Source organism: Mesoplodon densirostris, chromosome 16, assembly GCF_025265405.1.
Source record: "Mesoplodon densirostris isolate mMesDen1 chromosome 16, mMesDen1 primary haplotype, whole genome shotgun sequence".
Taxonomy (NCBI): domain Eukaryota; kingdom Metazoa; phylum Chordata; class Mammalia; order Artiodactyla; family Ziphiidae; genus Mesoplodon; species Mesoplodon densirostris.
The window spans coordinates 52,479,953-52,503,098 of NC_082676.1; the positions used below are offsets into that span (position 1 = coordinate 52,479,953).

The 23,146-nt window shown below is 41.1% G+C and overlaps 1 pseudogene; it reads right to left on the reverse strand.

The window, feature by feature from the left end:
* Positions 1–7,470: 7,470 nt before the first annotated feature.
* LOC132476437 (ATP synthase subunit g, mitochondrial-like) lies at positions 7,471–8,334 on the reverse strand (annotated as a pseudogene).
* Between the last annotated feature and the right edge of the window lie 14,812 nt (positions 8,335–23,146).

The window sequence follows — 23,146 nt, forward strand, 5'->3', positions numbered from 1 at the left end:
GGCTGTCAGGTTGTAGGCTTTATTACAAGATGTCCAATAGACCTAATAGGATGTTAGGTGCCTAAACCTGTTTGATGTATAGGTTTGATTTTTTTTTTCTTTTCAGAAAAGGATAAGTTTCACAGTTCTCCATTGGGATTGTTTTGATAACTTTCCTATAGGGCTGTTTTTGACTTTCTTGTGGGTCAGGTAGTTCTCAGTAAAAATCCTCGCTGACCTGGCGTAAGGTGAATTCTGACAAGTGACAACAACTTTGAGCTTCCTGTTGGGTAAACAGGGACAACTTAACCTCATGGGGTTGTTAACAGGGACTGGTGCATGGCTTGTATTCAGTAACGTAGTAACTTCCTGAAAGGAGGGCCTACTGTACGATGTGGGGAACAGGAGTACCTAGACAGGCCCTAGAGATGTGGCTGGTAACCACATGTGGTAGGCCTCACTTGCTAAAATGTGAGAAGAAAAGTTGAGAGGCATGTCTGGGTTTGGGGCCTCTCGTGTTTGGAAGGCCATGAGTAAGTAACATGGATTTGGGGGGCTCAGTACACCAGGATTGAGGTCTACTTTTCCACCTAATAACCTTGATTCCCTCATCTGTATATTGGGGATAATGGAAAAAACCTACCTCAGTTGAGGGAAAGATGAGGTTATATAAAATAGCATTTGACAGTCCTTTTACAGCTGTATTTGTCAGACACTGAAGTGAAGTGAGTCTAGAAGACCAAAGAGCTGATGGTTGATTGGTTCTCTTAATGCCAAGGTTGTAAGCTCTAGGTGGCTGGAGGCCATGTTTTCTTTACTGTTGTCTGGTTTCTAGCCTGATACCTGGCACATAGGGGATGCCTCAGTAAGTACATGTTGACTGAATATCATACTGGGCATTGACTTCAAATGCTAAAGTGAGGACAAGAAAATGGCTCTATTTGCCATTAGTAGGGATCCTGTGTCCTTTAAAATGAACAAGGGTGGGAAAAATCTGGACAAGGAAAATTGGGTGACCTGTTGATGAATTTAACAGCACATGAGTGAGGAAGCAGGTGGCCTTAGTCCTTGTTTCTGAGACCCAGTAAGAGTTGTAACATGACCGGGGGCTGGTTGGCTGGGTCTAGACCCCTAGGTTTGAGGCTCGAGATAGTTTAGGTTCCTGCTGGCATAATGACTTGGCTCAGAGTTGTACTTTGCTGTGGTGTGAACTCAGCTTTTCCTCCTAGCGTGCTACTGTTGCCAGCAGGGAGAGATCTGGGGTTTGGAGTGGGACAGCCCACCAGATGCACTTTGAGTCAGTGTTAAAGGGGGCCCCAGCACGTACCCAGACCCTGGAAGTCAAAACTGCTGCCAAGAACATCCTCCATGTTTTCTCAGCACGTCTGTGTCCACGCCAGTGTGTGCCGTGTCCTCATTTAGAAGCTGTTTTGCCTTGCCTCCGGGTAACTTGGGTAGATAGAATTCTGAGTACTCAGTTCTCTGGGCAAGCCAGAGTTATTACAGTCTTCCTTGGTCAGGTCAGCATCTGAGATTACTTTTTCCTTCTCCCCAGGCTAGGAAGTTTGCTTTCCACTACTGACCCCGAAGAAAGCAAGCTCTGGGAGACCCGAAGTCTTGATTCTTACTTGGCTTTCCAGTCTAATTCAGTGCTTCCCAAAACAGCTGACAATACCAGTTGTTTCATCTTTAATATGGAGATAATCTAATCCTAAACTCTAAATCACCCCCACCTCTGAGCCCTTGCTTATGGCTCACCCCACCTGGAATTCCTTCTCCTCTTCCCCAGAGGTGTTCCCAAGATCCAGCTTAAATGTCACTTCCATTGTAAATCTTCCTCCAAAAGGAACATGTGTTGTTATACTCTATCTTTTCTCTCCTAAAGATATAAATGCCTTAATAAGGCTAATAGTAGTTTTTAGTGTTTGTTAAATGTTTACTGCTATATGCCAGGCATGAAATAAGAGCTTTACATGTATCATCTCATTTCATCTTAATTCTGCATGATGGCTACTATTGCTGGCTCCAGTTTTTCAGGTGAAAAAAATGAAGCACAGAGCTGTGACACCATTTATTGAAGATGCTAGGGAGCGGCAAAGTCAGGATTTAAATGCTTTACCAGTCTAACTTTTCAGGCCCTTATGTTCTGGCATACATTCTCCTTACCTTCAGTGTGTAACTAAATTTATTATATGTTTACCATATCCAGGCACTTAGGGTACCCAGGGTGTGCCAACATCTAGTCCATGTTCCACAGCAGGAACCCTGTTATCTCTGTCCCCAGCATCTAGCCTATCAAAGATGTCAGCATGTTTAAAAAAGTCATCTCTGACCCTCTGGGCCATGGAGAGTGGTGGTTTTTTTGTTTTGTTTTGTTTTTTTGCGGTACGCGGGCCTCTCACTGTTGTGGCCTCTCCGGTTGCGGAGCACAGGCTCCGGACGCGCAGGCTCAACGGCCATGGCTCACGGGCCCAGCCGCTCCACAGCACGCGGGATCCTCCCGGACCGGGGCACGAACCTGCGTCCCCTGCGTTGGCAGGCGGACTCCCAACCACTGCGCCACCAGGGAAGCCCTGGAGAGTGTTTTTAAAGGTGTAATCCCATCCAGTGCCTGTGTTATAGTGTTGAGTCCACAGAATTCCATGGTCCCAAAAATCAGTCTCAGGGAAGCATGGGGGTAGAGTGGGATATGGGCAGGATTCAGTTCAAGGTCACTGTCCTGGCACCCAGGTTCCCAGTTTTATGTTTTAAGTAATCTAATGGGCAATGAAAGTGCTGCAGACCACACAGAAAATAAGGTAAGGGAGGCAGTAAAGAAAGATACAGGTAATAGAATGGATCACATGCTGTGTGATCTTGGGCCAGTTGCCTTTCTTTTATGTGCATCAGTTTCTTCATCTTTAATGTAGGGATAATGGTACTACTCTCTGTGGTGGTCATGAAGATTAAATATAATGCTTGTAAAGTGCTGGAATGGTAATTAGAGATGTTGGCAAAATATTCAGGTTCTCCACCTGCCAGGCACATGTACTTTCCATGTGATTAATTCTGGTCAATGAATAAGCTGTGAGCAGGAGTGATGTGTGTTACTTCCGGGATGGAGCATCTAGTGGCTGGTGGGAGAACTCCCGTGGACCCTGTTTCTTTCTGCCATGGTGATGGGCATTGGGCTCTATTAGCCCAGGCCTGGGAGTGTGGATGAGAGTGCAGAGATCCAGCTATTCAGCAGTGACAGTGTAGGAAGAGCGAGAAATCACCCGTTGATGATTCTGCTTTGTTACCAGCCTCCTGCTACAAGTGCTTAGAGCAATCTCTGAAATTTAGTAAGGGCTTATTAAGTTACAAAAAGGAAATGGGTGGGCTATAGCATAATAGGGTTTATCATTCTTTGAGTGGATGTCAGGAGACTATAGGACCCTCTGTTCTCAACGTGGCTTTTTACGTTACCCACTGCAACCCCCTCCATGCGTGCATGTGGCTCTTACATACCCCCAACCCGCAGCCCTCTGACACAGACAGTCCGTCCTTAGGTGGGGCACCTGCCTCAAACCAGGTAGAAGATACATGAGGGTTTTTTGAACCTGGAAGATGTGAGGTTTGTGTCTTTGAAATGGTGGAAATGATAAGATAAAAACCTTGAGTGATGCTGATTATCATGACTTCGGCCATGAGGAAGAAGACGCTTGGAGCAACAACAGAGGAATGTCCCTGAGCAGACAGATGCATCAGGTCCTTACGGTGTTTGACTGGCTTCCGGTTGTTCCTGAGATGCAGCTGCACCCTACCCTTCCCATGTTCGTATTCTGTGAGCAAGGAATAACATTCTCCACTATTTTTTTTCAAAAGTACTAGTTTGAACTAAATTTAAATTTAGTGTATTTAAAATAAATTAATAAAGCTAAAATTAAATTTACTGATTTGAACTAAATTCTAGTTACTTGCAAAGTAACACAGTCCTACTTCCAGCTCTTTCACCAATCTGCTCTGGAGCTTCTTGGGGATCAATCTTGTCATCTGTCAGATGGGGGCTGGGATATTAGTCCTACCTGCTTTTTTAAAAAATTGAAGTATAGTTGATTTACAATGTTGTGTTAGTTTCTGGTATACAGTACTACCTGCTTTATTAGTCATCATTTTTTTGTTGCAAAAAACAGAAACCACTCTAGCTAGTTCAGTTTATTACAGGATATAAGGTAACTCAGTCTCTGGAAGGGCCAGAGAATTAGTTGGGAGGCTTTCAGCCAGGGCTGGTTATCTCCGTTACACCTTTGGCCCATTCTGTTCAAAAACTCAGCTCCTGAGTTCTTTGCCCCTGCTGTTTCTGGAAGCTTGAAGTTTCTATCACCCTTACTAGTATCAGTTCCACACTGACTTCATGTTATCCTCTGATGCAGGGTTTCTCAACCTTGGCACAATTGACATTTTGGACAGGATAATTCTGTGTGTGGGGGGGGGCAGGATAATTCTGTGTGTGTGTGTGTGTGTGTGTGTGTGTGGCTGTCCTGTACATTATAGGATGTTAGCAGCATTGTTGGCCTCCCCACATTACATGCCAGTTGAGACAACCAAAAATCACCCCAGGTTGAGAAACACCATTCTATTGGATCAAAGCTTCACACTCAACTGCAAGCAGACTGTGCCAGGGCAAGAGTTCAAAGAGGCCTGTGTGTCATATGTCTATGTATTTAAAAGTAATAAATCAGGCTAACAAGATGTTTAGTAAAATATGTTTGTTCTCATCTCCTATCTTGACAGCTTCATAACAACAATGAAACCCCAAACAAATTTGGTTTTATATGATGAAGTTGGCAGAATGTCTAAACTGAATTATTGCATATATTCTGAGCAAGTTGATGGGACAGCAATATATGAATGAGAAAGACATTCATAATTTATAACTATTATATATTCCATAAATTTATTTCTCTTGCCTTCATTTTTCATAAAATCACTAAATATGTTGTTATAATAAAGGTTTTTGCATAGTTTATGTCCTACAGGCAGTAATGATCCAAAAGACAAAAAAAGTGTAATTAGTTTCAAAATACAAAAATTTGAATATGTTTTCATAGAAGATATAAATGAAAGTTAATGTAAAAATTTAAACATTTTAAAGCTCAAAAGACTCAGTGAAGTTGCTTTTCTAAAGTATTCAAAAGTATTAAAATTACAGGGCAAAATACAGATTATATAAGTATTGAATATCAAAGTTTTAAAGTTGTTTAAAGCTAGAAAATTTTAATTTAATATTTTGAAAACAATTTTATTAATAGTTTTATTATGTAGTATTTCTCTTACATGACTTATTGCAGTTCTAGTATTCAGTGTCAATCTAGTTGCTAATTTAAAGAATTGGTATTACTTTATATTTCTATCTTTGGATAGAAGAATGCAAATTTCTATTCAAATAGAAATTCTCTATCTCATACACAAATTAGAGAGTGATATTAACTACTTAAATTGCAAAATGTTCCTTGGAAACGACAAGCAGGAACATGAAGAGAAACAGAAAAATGGACGCTCAGCACTGCTGGCAAGTGATGCTTATTATGCTAGAATCTATTGCACACGTGCTGCTTGAGAAGGAGAAGTTATTAAGAAGTTAATTAATTTGTCCTTTCACTTAAGTATTTTCAATGCTAAAATTCTTCACATACTCTGACACGGTGCCTGTCTGCAACACTGGCAGAGGCCACTCCCCACAAACCTTTCTGATATTTAGATACAGTTGCCCTTTGTTTAGAGATTTTAGGGTAAGAGGTGAGGAGAACATTCTTGGGGGCCTGAACGGTGTTATGAAATGGGATGTTTAGGATTACAGTTCATGCTGAGCCAGTGCTAAGTGTATGATCCTGAATGACAAAAGCACCCTGTGTTCCTTAATACATTTATTTTTTTATGTATTTCTGAGATACAGGGCCAATCTTGCTAGGATGTAAGTGCACTACTGGCTGCAAGGGAGACAGGGAAAACAAGTCCTGAGCCTCCACCTTGGGGATATTTAGACTCACAATGTAGGAATTTCCCCAAACATAGAAGGAGAGCTTAAAAGGTGCTGGGAAACCAAAATGGGTGGAATAGGGAAGTCCAGGGCTCCATTCTTTCCCCAAAACAACTAATGAGCTGGTGAAGACTGTCAGTCAGCATTTGAAGAACTCTGAAATCTAATCAAAAACTAACAACAACCAAGGGAAAACCTGGTGAAGAGAGAAACTGCTTCTTTATGGTGAGAGGGTGCAGTGGCATTTCAGATTGCCCACCCACCATCCCCCACGCTCCACGGCCGTGAGGATGGTGACCCAGACTTCTCGTGCTGGTTGCGAGTGCCAGAAGGGAAACTATTCTCGAACAGCTGTGGTGGTGGGGTCAGCCTGCCTGGTGGCTCCCTCAGGACAGGTGGAAAGGCTTCCTGTTTCCTCAGGGCATTCCTGGGGCTGGGGTGACACGTTGCTTTTGCTAAAAGCATTTAAAGGCACAGGCAGGTACTGGCCTCAGCACCCTGCAGCAATACTTGGGACAGGTAAAGATCAAGAAGCCTGAGAAAGAGACATATATGGGAATAGGGCTTTTCAAAGCTTCCATGCATGCCTGGGACTCGAGAAAACCATGTGCAGGCTTAGAGTGAGACACACAGAAGGCCTGAGAAGACTCTGGGCTTTCATCTCTTGCTGGCCTTCAGGCTTTGTGCAAGCAGGAAGTGAAGCTAAGGCAGAGTTGCAAGTAACCTCTACTAAGTGTTCAAGGCGTGCCCTGACACAGATCCAGTTGGCAAAGACTAAGAGGGTATTTTCTCTTTCCTGTAAAAGAATTCTTTATTTCTTTTGTTGGCTCCAGACATTTAAGGTAACTCTGCCAAAATAGCAGTTGTCCGATAAGCTAAAGGAACACAGAATTCAGTGGCAAAGACTACAGACCTTACAAAAATACAGAAGTCACTAAATAAGCAAACAACAGCAACCTATAATAGGCAGAGGAAGGAAAATCTGACTTCCGGAGTTGCCACATATTCAAAATATCCAGTATTCAACAACCAAAAATCACAAGCTATGCAAGTAACAAGAAATTATGGCCGTTCACAGGAAAAAATTAATTAATAGAAACTGTCCATGAGGCAGCCATATTTCCTCACTAAAAATAAAGCCCTGTTTTAGGGCTGTGAGGATGTGATGTGTTTAGAATAAATGTATACATGTGTGGTGACACTGAGGAACCACTGTGTGGTGTGTTCTCTCTCTCTTTTTTTTTTAACCAATCACTTGTATTTATTTCAGGACATAATATACTATTTTGACCCATGGACGATACTAAACTATAATCCTGTTAAATATCTATAGGCTATTTTATTTTTGTAAAGATAGGTCCTTAAAAAAAGATTAATAACATATCAAAATTAAATTGAAAACACAGGTCATTGCTTTCATTCTCTGTCCTAGTGTTAAAGATGTTACAAAGACACAGAATATCACCTGGCTGGTCTCTTGGGGAAGCTATATTCAAATTGACAAAAAGTACCCCTACATTTACAGACACAGCTGTTGTCAAAGGGGTCTTTCTCTGATTTTAGCAAAGAAAAACAGTCCAAATTGTATTCTTTATACTAGGTGATTTAACTAGTATATACCATGTTTGGCACATGGTATTATTCTTCTCCTACTGGAACAAGTTCTTGTTTTCTCAAAGCCTTTCCCCAACTTTTCTAAAATTAAGCTTAAATATCATTTATTTCAAGCCTTCAAAGTAAAATGCTATCCTCATACATACATGTACCAGGTTGGTATATTCGTATCTATCCTTTCCAATTGTAGGCTAAGCAAAGACATGCATTTAGAGCTGTATTAATGTGTTAAAGCAAAAGACAACCCAACTTAATATCAAGAGAAATTGTGACCTTCCATGTAGTGCTTGACAGAGAAAACACTGATTTTGACACATTGTCTTATTTTATTCAAATAGCCGTCTACTCACACATGGTCCGAGAACACCCAAATAACAAAGCAAAGACTGGTCTTCAAACATTATAGCCAATGATGCCACGCTTGCCTATGATCTCGCCAACATAAAACCACATCCACACCTCAGTGGCCACCAAACCATTCAGTAGAACTTCCTTAACTGTAAGCTGTTTGAAGCTACCAGTTTGAGCACTACTGATAATTTTTTTCAAGCTCTGAATAGCTGTAGGGATCTCAGCAGGGGTTGGAGGAACCAGCTCAACCTTGGCATAGTGCCAAAATGTGGCCAGTCAAGGCTTTGAGTAAGTCACAGCAGCGCTGACCAGCGCCGGGGCCTTCTCCGCGAGGTTACGGACAAACTGGGCCATGGTTCTAGGATGGAAAGCCCGTCGCGCCGACTGGCCGGCTGAGTGTCACCCTCCCGGCCGTGATGTGTTCTCTTGCTGTTTGGATGGGGTTGTGTGTCTGTATCCTCTTAGAAAAGTATACAGTGTGCCAAGGGAGAAAGGGGGAGAGCTCCCAGGAGCACGTGGTTCCAGCCAAAGAGATGGTGGTGTGGGCGGGTGCGTAGGTGCCCAGGGAGAGGTGGTCCACACCCAGCTGAGTTTCCAGTGTGATTGCTCCCAAACCGAGAGAAGATGTAAAGTCCCTGCTTCCCGAGGCGTCCGAAGGACAGGGGCTTTGTAGAGTGTAACCCAGATGCTGTGTGAATGGGAATATAGGGGAGGGCGGGGCCTTGACAATGAACTTGACAGTAGAATGGACTGTGGGGATATAGCTTAGCCTTCTTCCCTTTGAGCTTCAGTTATCTCATTTGTGAAAACAGATGATGATGATGATGATAATGATGACGGCCATACTTGGACTGTGCATTCTGTGTTCCAGACGCTTAATATAAGAACTCATTTAGTTTTCATGTTAATATTACAAGGTGGTGCATTTTACAGATGAGGAAGCTGAGGTGTAGGGGAGTTAGGCCACTTGGTTGTACAGCTAGTATTTGGAGAAAGCAGATTCAGATCTGGCCTCTGTCTTAAGCACTGCCCTGGCTTCATGGGCTTATCATGAGGATTAAATGGGTGAACACATTAAGAACTTAGTCTGGTGCCTGGCACAGGATAAGTGTTCAGAAAATCATAACAGCTGTTGTTATCAGTATCAGAATCCAAACATACAAGTGGGGGCTTTCTCCAACTCACTCATGTCAGATGTGCTTATGTGCGTAAACAGCCACGTTTAAAAGGGGAGTGGGGAACATCGTTTTGCAACTACCTATTAAACTGGTGGATCTTTACTTAGAACAAATTACGAGCACCTTTGTGCTGCCTGGAAGGTAAAATTTGCTCAAGCCTTCCCTTGTTTTACCCCAGCTTGGGCCCACTCGGCTGGGTGAGCTGACCCCACCATCTGTCCCTCAGCCCCTGTGCTGCTTCCCTACCAGGCACTGACCTCGCATTTGTCTAACTTCCTGGTCATGAGCCAGTCTCTCCCGTTAGACCTCAAAGGATCTGAGAGGTTCACAGGAGAACACACAGGATGTGGCTGGTCCTCTGGGTGATTCTGAGGGGCCCCAGTGTAGGCCCTGAGAAAATGTGGGCAGCCCCATCCCCAGTCCATTCTGGTGGTCTGTTTGATAGAGCAAAATCCAGATGTCAGAGAATTTGATTTTCTTTGTTTCTTTCCCGTGAAATAGAATGTGGATCTGGTGTATGGGGAAGAATCTAGTGATTCGTATTTTCTGCTTATTTGGCTCCTGGCTGAATGGGAATTTGCATTACTTGATGTCTGACATTTTTCTGGGGAATCAAAATAAGTTTCCTATTCAATTAATAAGCAAGTTTCACAGCCAAAGAATCCTCTTATTTTTACAAGTGGGATATTCCTTGGTGGAGGGTGTCTGAGTAGTTGATCCCTCTCATGTCTTCCATTTCCACTGTCCTCGTCTGTGCAAGAAGTTAAACTACCTCATTCATGGATTAGGAGCTTCTAAGAGGCAGTTTGGGAGACTTTGACCTTGGAAGCTGGGAGTGAATTCTTAATATTCACCAGTTGTGGGGTAAGAGTTTGTGTCTCCTCTTTGTTCTTCAATCCATCAGCTTCGGACATGCTCACACAGGCCACCTCCCTTGGGCCTGGGGTCACTGGAGACAAAATATGAAGGGAACAGAACAGTGTGTAGGGTCCAGTGTGCTCTGCCCTCGGCTTATCTGGGAAAAAACCCAAAAAACTCTGCTGCCCTTGAGGTGGAGCTTAAACCAGGCTTGTAGCTGGGCCATGTCTGGGAAGCCCACAAATTAGTTTCAATTAAGTTTCTTTCCAGTTGGTCCCATTTGTCCCATCAGACTGTAGGCTTCTTGAGGGCAACTCAGCCATGATTCCTCTTTCCCTTCCTTTCTCCTCCTGTGCCATCATGTGTACAGCACAATGATTTTTAAAAAAAAATTTGTTGAAGTATAGTTGATTTACAATGTTATGTTTAATTTCTGCTGTACAGCAAAGTGACTCAGTTATAATATATTCTTTTTCATATTTTTTCCATTATGGTTTATCACAGGATATTGAATACAGTTCCCTGTGCAGTAGGGACCTTGTTGTTTATCCATCCTGTATATACAAGTTTGCATCTGCTAGTCCCAAACTCCCAATCCATCCCTCCCCTAACCCCCTTCCCCTTGGCAGCCACCAGTCTGTTCTCTATATGTGTGAGTCTGTTTTTGTTTCGTAGATAAGTTCATTTGTGTTGTATTTTAGATTCCACATATAAGTGATATCATATGATATTTGTCTTTCTCGTTCTGACTTCGCTTAGTATGATAATTTCTAGGTCCATCCATATTGCTGCAAATGGCATTATTTCATTTTTTTAATGGCTGAGTCCTATTCCACTGTATATGTGTGTATTTATATATGCATTTCAATTCCCTGATGATTGGTAATGTTGAGCACTTTTTCATGTACCTGTTGGCCATTTGTATATCTTTGGAAAAATGTCTGTTTAGATCCTTTGCCCATTTTTTAATCAGATTTTTTTAACATCTTTATTGGAGTATAATTGCTTTACAGTGGTGTGTTAGTTTCTGCTGTGTAACAAAGTGAATCAGCTATACACATACATATATTCCCATATCCCCTCCCTCTTGCGTCTCCCTCCCACCCTCCCTATCCCACCCCTCTAGGTGGTCACAAAGCACTGAGCTGATCTCCCTGTGCTATGCAGCTGCTTCCCACTAGCTATCTATTTTACATTTGGTAGTGTATATATGTCCATGCCACTCTCTCACTTCGTCCCAGCTTACCCTTCCCCCTCCCTGTGTCCTCAAGTCCATTTTCTACAGCTGCATCTTTATTCCTGTCCTGCCCTAGGTTCTTCAGAACCATTTTTTTTTTTAGATTCCATATATATGTGTTAGCATACGGTATCTGTTTTTCTCTTTCTGACTTACTTCACTCTGTATGACAGACTCTAGGTCCGTCCACCTCACTACAAATAACTCAATTTCGTTTCTTTTTATGGCTGAGTAATATTCCATTGTATATATGTGCCACATCTTCTTTATCCATTCATCTGTCGATGGACACTTAGGTTGCTTCCATGTCCTGGCTGTTGTAAATAGTGCTGCAGTGAACACTGTGGTACATGACTCTTTTTGGAATTATGGTGTTCTCAGGGTATATGCCCAGTAGTGGGATTGCTGGGTCATATGGTAGTTCTATTTGTAGTTTTTTAAGGAACCTCCATACTGTTCTCCATAGTGGCTGTATCAATTTACATTCCTACCAACAGTGCAAGAGGGTTCCCTTTTCTCCACACCGTTTCCAGCATTTATTGTTTGTAGATTTTTATATATATATATATATTTTTTTTTATTAGTTTCTGCTTTATAACAAAGTGAATCAGTCATACATATACATCTGTTCCCACATCCCTTCCCTCATGCATCTCCCTCCCTCCCACCCTCCCCATCCCACCCCTCCAGGCGGTCACAAAGCACCGAGCTGATCTCCCTGTGCTCTGCGGCTGCTTCCCACTATCTATCTACCTTACGTTTGGTAGTGTATATATGTCCATGCCTCTCTTTCGCTTTGTCACAACTTACCCTTCCCCCTCCCCATATCCTCAAGTCCATTCTCAAGTAGGTCTGTGTCTTTGTTCCTGTTTTACCCCTAGGTTCTTCATGACATTTTTTTTCTTAAATTCCATATATATGTGTTAGCATACGGTATTTGTCTTTCTCTTTCTGACTTACTTCACTCTGTATGACAGACTCTAGGTCTATACACCTCATTACAAATAGCTCAGTTTCGTTTCTTTTTATGGCTGAGTAATATTCCATTGTATATATGTGCCACATCTTCTTTATCCATTCATCTGATGATGGACACTTAGGTTGTTTCCATCTCCGGGCTATTGTGAATAGAGCTGCAATGAACATTTTAGTACATGACTCTTTGAATTATGGTTTTCTCAGGGTATATGCCCAGCAGTGGGATTGCTGGGTCATACGGTAGTTCTATTTTTAGTTTTTTAAGGAACCTCCATACTGTTCTCCATAGTGGCTGTACCAATTCACATTCCCACCAGCAGTGCAAGAGTGTTCCCTTTTCTCCACACCCTCTCCAGCATTTATTGTTTCTAGATTTCTTGATGATGGCCATTCTGACTGGTGTGAGATGATATCTCATTGTAGTTTTGATTTGCATTTCTCTAATGATGTTGAGCATTCTTTCATGTGTTTGTTGGCAGTCTGTATATCTTCTTTGGAGAAATGCCTATTTAAGTCTTCTGCCCATTTTTGGATTCAGTTGTTTGTTTTTTTGCTATTGAGCTGCATGAACTGCTTATAAATTTTGGAGATTACTCCTTTGTCAGTTGCTTCATTTGCAAATATTTTCTCCCATTCTGAGGGTTGTCTTTTTGTCTTGTTTATGGTTTCCTTTGCTGTGCAAAAGCTTTGAAGTTTCATTAGGTCCCATTGTTTATCTTTGTTTTTATTTCCATTTCTCTATGGGGTGGGTCCAAAAGGATCTTGCTGTGATTTATGTCATAGAGTGTTCTGCCTATGTTTTCCTTTAAGAGTTTGATAGTTTCTGGCCTTACATTTAGGTCTTTAATCCATTTTGAGCTTATTTTTGTGTATGGTGTTAGGGAATGATCTAATCTCATACTTTTACATGTCCCTGTCCAGTCTTCCCAGCACCACTTTTTTTTTTTTTTTTTCTTTTTGCGGTATGCGGGCCTCTCACTGTTGTGGCCTCTCCCGTTGCGGAGCACAGGCTCCGGATGCGCAGGCCCAGCGGCCATGGCTCATGGGCCCAGCCGCTCCGCGGCATATGGGATCCTCCCAGACCGGGGCACGAACCCGTATCCCCTGCATCGGCAGGCGGACTCTTAACCACTGCGCCACCAGGGAGGCCCCCAGCACCACTTATTGAAGAGGCTGTTCTTTCTCCACTGTACATTCCTGCCTCCTTTATCAAAGATAAGTTGACCATATGTGCGTGGGTTTATCTCTGGGCTTTCTATCCTGTTCCATTGATCTGTCTTTCGGTTTTTGTGCCAGTACCACACTGTCTTGATTACTGTAGCTTTGTAGTATAGTCTGAAGTCAGGGAGCCTGATTCCTCCAGCTCCGTTTTTCATTCTCAAGATTGCTTTGGCTATTCGGGGTCTTTTGTTTTTCCAAACAAATTTTGAAATTTTTTGTTCTAGTTCTGTGAAAAATGCCAGTGGTAGTTTGATAGGGATTGCATTGAATCTGTAGATTGCTCTCGGTAGTAGAGTCATTTTCACAATATTGATTCTTCCAATCCAGGAGCATGGTATATCTCTCCATCTATTTGTGTCATCTTTACTTTCTTTCATCAGTGTCCTATAATTTTCTGCATACAGGTCTTTTGTCTCCTTAGGTAGGTTTATTCCTAGATATTTTATTCTTTTTGTTGCAATGGTAAATGGGAGTGTTTTCTTGATTTCACTTTCAGATTTTTCATCATTAGTGTACAGGAATGCCAGAGATTTCTGTGCATTAATTTTGTATCCTGCTACTTTACCAAATTCATTGATTAGCTTTAGTTTTCTGGTAGCATCTTTAGGATTCTCTATGTATAGTATCATGTCGTCTGCAAACAGTGACAGCTTTACTTCTTCTTTTCCAATTTGGATTCCTTTTATTTCCTTTTCTTCTCTGATTGCTGTGGCTAAAACTTCCAAAACTAAGTTGAATAAGAGTGGTGAGAGCCGGCAGCCTTGTCTTGTTCCTGATCTTAGTGGAAATGGTTTCAGTTTTTCACCATTGAGGACAATGTTGGCTGTGGGTTTGTCATATATGGCCTTTATTATGTTGAGGAAAGTTCCCTCTATGCCTACTTTCTGCAGGGTTTTTATCATAAATGGGTGTTGAATTTTGTCAAAAGCTATTTCTGCATCTATTGAGATGATCATATGGTTTTTCTTCTTCAATTTGTTAATATGGTGTATCACATTGATTGATTTGCATATATTGAAGAATCCTTGCATTCCTGGAATAAACCCCACTTGATCATGGTGTATGATCCTTTTAATGTGCTGTTGGATTCTGTTTGCTAGTATTTTGTTGAGGATTTTTGCATCTATGTTCATCAGTGATATTGGCCTGTAGTTTTCTTTCTTTGTGACATCCTTGCCTGGTTTTGATATCAAGGTGATGGTGGCCTCGTAGAATGAGTTTGGGAGTGTTCCTCCCTCTGCTATATTTTGGAAGAGTTTGAGAAGGATAGGTGTTAGCTCTTCTCTAAATGTTTGATAGAATTCGCCTGTGAAGCCATCTGGTCCTGGGCTTTTGTTTGTTGGAAGATTTTTAATCACAGTTTCAATTTCAGTGCTTGTGATTGGTCTATTCATATGTTCTATTTCTTCCTGATTCAGTCTTGGCAGGTTGTGCATTTCTAAGAATTTGTCCATTTCTTCCAGGTTGTCCATTTTACTGGCATAGAGTTTCTTGTAGTAATCTCTCATGATCTTTTGTATTTCTGCAGTGTCAGTTGTTACTTCTCCTTTTTCATTTCTAATTCTATTGATTTGAGTCTTCTCCCTTTTTTTCTTGATGAGTCTGGCTAATGGTTTATCAATTTTGTTTATCTTCTCAAAGAACCAGCTTTTAGTTTTATTGATCTTTGCTAATGTTTCCTTCATTTCTTTTTCATTTATTTCTGATCTGATCTTTATGATTTCTCTCCTGCTAACTTTGGGGGTTTTTTGTTTTTCATTCTCTAATTGCTTTAGGTGCAGGGTCAGGTTGTTTACTCGAGATGTTTCCTGTTTCTTAAGGTGGGATTGTATTGCTATAAACTTCCCTCTTAGAACTGCTTTTGCTGCATCCCATAGGTTTTGGGTCGTCGTGTCTCCATTGTCATTTGTTTCTCGGTATTTTTTTATTTCCTCTTTGATTTCTTCAGTGATCACTTTGTTATTGAGTAGTGTATTGTTTAGCCTCCATGTGTTTGTATTTTTTACAGATCTTTTCCTGTAATTGATGTCTAGTCTCATAGCATTGTGGTCGGAAAAGATACTTGATACAATTTCAATTTTCTTAAATTTACCAAGGCTTGATTTGTGACCCAAGATATGATCTATCCTGGAGAATGTTCCATGAGCACTTGAGAAAAACGTGTATTCTGTTGTTTTTGGATGGAATGTCCTATAAATATCAATTAAGTCCATCTTGTTTAATGTATCATTTAAAGCTTGTGTTTCCTTATTTATTTTCATTTTGGATGATCTGTCCATTGGTGAAAGTGGGGTGTTAAAGTCCCCTACTATGATTGTGTTACTGTCGATTTCCCCTTTTATGGCTGTTAGTATTTGCCTTATGTATTGAGGTGCTCCTATGTTGGGTGCATAAATATTTACAATCATTATATCTTCTTCTTGGATCGATCCCTTTATCATTATGTAGTGTCCTTCTTTGTCTCTTCTAATAGTCTTTATTTTAAAGTCTATTTTGTCTGATATAAGAATTGCTACACCAGCTTTCTTTTGATTTCCATTTGCATGGAATATCTTTTCCATCCCCTTACTTTCAGTCTGTATGTGTCTCTAGGTCTGAAGTGGGTCTCTTGTAGACAGCATATATATGGGTCTTGTTTTTGTATCCATTCAGCCAATCTGTGTCTTTTGGTGGGAGCATTTAGTCCATTTACATTTAAGGTAATTATTGATATGTATGTTCCTATTCCCATTTCCTTAATTGTTTTGGGTTCGTTATTGTAGGTATTTTCCTTCTGTTGTGTTTCTTGCCTAGAGAAGTTCCTTTAGCATTTGTTGTAAAGCTGGTTTGGTGGTGCTGAACTCTCTCAGCTTTTGCTTGTCTGTAAAGGTTTTAATTTCTCCATCAAATCTGAATGAGATCCTTGCTGGGTAGAGTAGTCTTGGTTGCAGGTTTTTCTCCTTCATCACTTTAATTATGTCCTGCCACTCCCTTCTGGCTTGTAGAGTTTCTGCTGAGAGATCAGCTGTTATCCTGATGGGGATTCCCTTGTGTGTTATTTGTTGTTTTTCCCTTGCTGCTTTTAATATGATTTCTTTGTGTTTAATTTTTGACAGTTTGATTAATATGTGTCTTGGCGTATTTCTCCTTGGATTTATTCTGTATGGGACTCTCTGTGCCTCCTGGACTTGATTAACTATTTCCTTTCCTATATTAGGGAAGTTTTCAACTATAATCTCTTCAAATATTTTCTCAGTCCCTTTCTTTTTCTCCTGGAACCCCTATAATTCGAATGTTGGTGCGTTTAATGTTGTCCCAGAGGTCTCTGAGACTGTCCTCTGTTCTTTTCATTCTTTTTTCTTTATTTTGCTCTGCATCAGTTATTTCCACTATTTTATCTTCCACCTCACTTATCCGTTCTTCTGCCTCAGTTATTCTGCTATTGATCCCATCTAGAGTATTTTTCATTTCATTTATTGTGTTTTTAATCGATGCTTGATTCATCTTTAGTTCTTCTAGGTCCTTGTTAACTGTTTCTTGCATTTTGTCTATTCTATTTCCAAGATTTTGGATCTTGGAAATAGAATCTTGGATCATCTTTACTATCATTATTCTGAATTCTTTTTCAGGTAGACTGCCTATTTCCTCTTCATTTGTTAGGTCTGGTGGGTTTTTATCTTGCTCCTTCACCTGCTGTGTGTTTTTCTGTCTTCTCATTTTGCTTATCTTACTATGTTTGGGGTCTCCTTTTTGCAGGCTGCAGGTTCGTAGTTCCCGTTGTTTTTGGTGTCTGTCCCCAGTGGCTAAGGTTGGTTCAGTGGGTTGTGTAGGCTTCCTGGTGGAGGGGACTAGTGCCTGTGTTCTGGTGGATGAGGCTGGATCTTGTCTTTCTGGTGGACAGGTCCATGTCTGGTGGTGTATTTTGGGGTGTCTGTGGACTTTTTATGATTTTAGGCAGCCTCTCTGCTAATGGGTGGCATTGTGTTCCTGTCTTACTAGTTGTTTGGCATAGGGTGTCCAGCACTGTAGCTTGCTGGTCGGTGAGTGAAGCTGGGTGCTGGTGTTGAGATGGAGATCTCTGGAAGATTTTCGCCGTTTGATATTATGTGGAGTTGGGAGGTCTCTTGTGGACCAGTGTCCTGAAGTTGGCTCTCCCACCTCAGAGGCACAGCACTGACTCCTGGCTCCTCAATTTGGGAGGATTCGTTGTCTATTCATGTATTCCACAGATGCAGGGTACATCAAGTTGATTGTGGAGCTTTAATCCGCTGCTTCTGAGGCTGCTAGGAGAGATTTCCCTTTCTCTTCTTTGTTCTCACAGCTCCCGGGTCTCAGCTTTGGATTTGGCCCCACCTCTCCGTGTAGGTTGCCGGAGGGCGTCTGTTCTTCGCTCAGACAGGACAGGGTTAAAGGAGCAGCCACTTCGGGGACTCTGGCTCACTCAGGCCGGGGGCAGGGAGGGGCATGGAGTGTGGGTGGAGCCTGCAGCGGCAGAGGCCGGCGTGATGTTGCACCAGCCCGAGGCGCGCCGTGCATTCTCCCAGGGAAGCCGTCCCTGGATCCCGGGACCCCGGCAGTGACGGGCTGCACAGGCTCCCCGTAAGGGGGGCGTGGACAGTGACCTGCGCTCGCACACAGGCCTCGCGGCTGCGGCAGCAGCCCCAGCGTCCCACGCCCGTCTCTGGGGTCCGCGCTTTCAGCCGCGGCTCGCGCCCGTCTTTGGAGCTCTTCCAAGCAGCGCTCTTAATCCCCTCTCCTCGCGCACCAGGAAACAAAGAGGGAAGAAAAACTCTTGCCTCTTCGGCAGGTCCAAACTTTTTCCCGGACTCCCTCCCAGCTAGCTGTGGCACATTAGCCCCTTCAGGCTGTGTTCACGCCGCCAACCCCAGTCCTCTCTCCGCGCTCTGACTGAAGCCCGAGCCTCAGCTCCCAGCACCACCCGCCCCGGCGGGCGAGCAGACAAGCCTCTTGGGCTGGTGAGTGCCGGTTGGCACCGATCCTCTGTGCGGGAATCTCTCCGCTTTGCCCTACCGAGGTACGTGGGGAGTTTCTTGCCTTTTGGGAGGTCTGAGGTCTTCTGCCAGCATACAGTAGGTGTTCTGTAGGAGTTGTTCCACGTGTAGCTGTATTTCTGGTGTATCTGTGGGGAGGAAGGTGATCTCCGCATCTTACTCTTCCGCCGTCTTCCCCAGAAGTCTCTTCACTGAGGATTTTTGAATCTATGCTCATCAGGGATATTGCTGTGTAATTTTCTTTTCTAGTAGTGTCATTGTCTGGCTTTCTTATCAGGGTAATGCTGGCCTTGTGAAATGAGTTTGGAAGTGTTCTCTTCAATTTTTTGGAAGAGTTTGAGGAGGATTGGTGTTAATTATTCTTTAAATGTTTGGTAGAATTCACTGTTTTTTTTAATTGAAGTATAGTTGATTTATAATGTGTTAATTAGTGCTGTACAGCCAAGTGATTCAGTTATATGTGTATCTATACACACACATTCCTTTTTTAATTTTTAAATTTATTTATATATATATTTTTTCACACATTCCTTTTTTTAAAATATTCTTTTCTATTATGGTTTACCATAGAATTTTTGAATATACTTCCCTGTGCTGTACAGTAGGACCTTGTTGTTTATCCATTCTATATATAAAAGCTTACATCTGCTAATCCCAACCTCCCACTCCATCCCTCCCCCAACTCCCTCCCCCTTGGCAACCACTAGTCTGTTCTCTATGTCCATGAGTCTGTTTCTTTTTCATAGATAGATTCATTTTGTAATATTTTAGATTCCACATATAAATGATATCATATGGTATTTGTCTTTCTCTTACTAAGTACGTTACTTACTATGATAATTTCTAGTTGCATCCATGTTGCTGAAAATGGCATTATTTCGTTCTTTTTTATGGTTGAGTAGTATGCCATTGTATATATGTACCACAGCTTTATCCATTCGTCTGTTGATGGACATTTAGGTTTTTCCATGTCTTGCCTATTGTGAATAGTGCTGCTGTGAACATAGAGGTGCATGTATCTTTTTGAATTATAGTTTTCTCTGGATATGTGCCCAGGAGTGGGACTGTTGGATCATATGATAAGAATTCCCTATTGAGGCCAGTTCCTGGTCTTTTCTTTCTTGGGATATTTTTGATTACTGATCAACCTCCTTAATAGTTACAGATATGATCAGATTTTCTATTTCTTCATGATTCAGTCTTGGTAGGTTGTATGTTTTTTGGAATTTATCCATTTCTTCCAGGTTATGTAATTTTTTGGCACATAAATGTTCATAAGACTACTTTGATCCTTTATATTTCTGTGGTATCAGTTGTAATGTCTTTTCTTTCATTTCTGATTTTATTATTTGAGTCTTTTCTCCCCCACTCCTCTTTTAGGTAAAGGTTTGTTAAACTTGTTTATCTTTTCAAAAAACCAACTCTTAGTTTCATTGGTTTTTTTCTATTGTTTTTATAATCTCTATATCATTTACCTCTGCTCTGATCTTTTTATTTCCTTCTTTCTGCTAACTGTGGGCTTAGTTTGTTCTTCCTTTCCTAGTTTCTTGAGGTGTAAAGTTAGATTGTTTATTTAAGGTTATTCTTTTTTCTTAATGTAGGCATTTAATTAGAATTGCTTTTGCTGCATCCCATACATTTTGATATGTTGTGTTTTCATTTTCATTTGTTTGGAGGTTTCTGTCATTTTCCTTTTGGTTTATTTGGCCCATTGATTGTTTAGGAGTGTTGTTTAATTTCCAATTTCCAATTCCAATATTCGTGAATTTTCCAGCTTTCCCATTTTACTGATTTCCAGTTTCATTCCATGTGTGGTTGGAAAATATACTTGATTTGATTTCAGCAACTTAAATTTGTTAAGACTTGTTTTGTGATCTAACATTTGATCTATCCTGGAGAATGTTTTATGTGCACTAGAGAATAATGTGTATTCTGCTACTGTTGGATAGAATGTATTAGATGTCTGCTAGGTCCATTTGGTGTGTAAAGTGTAGTTCAAGTCCAATATTTCCTTTTCATTTTCTGTCTGTATGATCTATCCATTGTTGAAAGGGGAGTATTGAAGTCCCCTACTCTTATTGCATTACTGTCTATTTCTACCTTCAGATATGTTAATATTTGCTTAATATATTTAGGTGCTTTGGGACTTCCCTGGTGGTGCAGTGGTTAAGAGTCTGCCTGCCAATGCAGGGGACATGGGTTCAATCCTGGCCCAGGAAGATCCCACATGCCACGGAGCAACTAAGCCTGTATGCCACGACTACTGAGCCTGTGTGCTAGGGCCCACGCGCCGCAACTATTGAGCTCGCGTGCTGCAGCTGCTGAAGCCTGCACTCCCAGAGTCTGTGCTCCCAAACGAGAAGCCATTGCAATGAGAAGCCTGCATGCAGCACAAAGACCCAACACAGCCAGAAAGGAAAAAAACAGAAAAAAATATATATTTAGGTGCTTCAGTGTTGGTGCATATATATTTACAATGTTACATCCTCTTGATGAATTGACCCCTTTATCATTATACAATGACCTTCATTGTCTCTTGTTACAGTTTTTACTTAAAATCTATTTTGTCTGATATAAGTATAGCTACCCCTGCTCTCTTTTAGCTTCTATGCATATAGAATATCTTTCTCCATCTCTTTACTTTCAGCTTTGTGTGTCCTTAAGGCTGAAGTAGATCTCTTGTAGGCCGCATACATTGATCTTGTTTTTTTTTTTTAATTATCCATTTAGCCACTCTATTCCTTGTGATCGGATAACCTAATCCATTTACATTTAAAGTAATTATTGATAGGTAAGGACTTACTTTTGCCATCTTGTTAATTGTTTTCTAGTTGTTTTGTAGTTCTGTTGTTTCTTTCTTCCTCTCCTGCTGTCTTCCTTTGTGAATTGATGATTTTAGCATAGTGGTATGCTTTGATTCCTTTCTCTTTTTCTTTTGTGTTTCTACTATAGGTTATTTTTTTTTGTGATTACCATAAGGCTTACATAATGATCTTATACTTACAGCTGTCTATTTAAAGCTGATAATAACTTTTAAAGCTGATAATAACTTTTTTTTTTTTGGTGTGTCACAAGGCATGTGGGATTTTAGTTTCCTGACCAGGGATCGAACCTGCGCCCACTGCAGTGGGGGCATGGAGTCTTAACCACTGGACTGCCAGGGAAGTCCCTAAAGCTGATAATAACTTTGATGGAAAACAAAAACTCTACCCTTTTACTCTTTCCCTTTTATGTTTTTGATGTCGCAGTTTACCTCTTTTTGTATTGTGTGTCCATTAACAAATTGTTGTAGCTGTAGTTATTTTTAACTGGGCACCAAGGAATCCAGGCCACCCAGAAATTCAGGCCAGCCACTCTTGGTGTTTCATGGGGAAATTGGTGCAGATGAAACAGAGAGCCTGATTAGTTTTCATGGGTGAAGTCCCTCGGGAGTATCCTATTTGTTAGACAACCAGCATTCCGTAATGGAAGGATGCCCATTATCTGCCACCTCAAGGGCCTTGTTGGTCATGTTGAGCTTTGCAGAATTGACCGAGTTATTGTTGGGTCTCTGGAATTGGGATTGCTTGGCAGGCTCCAGACTGATGGAAACTGCCTCCACAGTTTGCTGGCCCATTGTCAAGCTGGGAACCACCTAGCTTTGATGGGGAGGGGACTGATGTCAGAGTTAGCCGACAGGGTCTCCTGTGGTGGCTGTGTATTTTAACAATTTATCTGAACCAGGGTGAAAGATCTAGGCCTGTGCTTTCCAACAGACATATAATGTCAGCCATGTGTAGTTTTAAATTATCTGATAAACCCATTTAGAAAAGTAAAAGGATCAAGAGAAATGGAAACATTTTGTCTCCATAAAATCTTGCACATGAATGTTCATAGCAGCTTTACTTATTGCCAAAATGTGGCAAAAATTCAAGTGTTCACTAACTGATGAATGGATAAACAAAATGTGGCATATCCATACAATGGAATATTATTTGACAGTAAAATTAAATGAAGTACTGACACATGCTATAAAATGGATAAACCTTGAAAACATGCTGAGTGAAGGGAGCCAGACACAAAAGACCTTACACTGTATGATTCCACTTCTCTGAAATGTCCAGAATAGGCAAATCCATACAGAGAGAAAGTAGACTAGTGGCTGCCAAGGGCTGAGAGAAAAAGGAAATGGGGTGTGGGGGGTGACTGCTAATGGGTCCAAGGTTTGTTTTTGGAGTGGTGAAAATGTTCTACAGTTGATTGTGGTGATGGTTGCAGAGCTTTGTGAATATACTAAAAACCAGTGAGTTGCAGACTTTAAATGAATGAGTTGTGTGGCATGTGAATTACTTGTCAACAAAGCTGCTTTTAAAAAGTAAAAAGAAATAGGTAAAGTTAATTTTACTAATATATTTTATTTAACTCAAAATATACAAAATAGTATCATTTAAAACTGCAGTTAATGTAAAGCATTATTATTTTTTTATGAGAGTATTTATTGAAATAAAACAGCTAGGAATTAAGTATAGAGCTTGATAAGTATATATTACACAATGTTATTATGTAGGCATTACTACCACCCCTGAAGCTGGTATTATTGATAATGGAGTTGATGTCCACTAGCAGTTATTAACTCTCCCAAAAGGTAAACATTATTCTCATTCAATGTAAGACATTATTAATGAGATATTTTAATTCTTTTTTTGTTAACAAATCCTTGAAATCTGGTGTTTGTTTTACAGTCACAGCACATCACTTT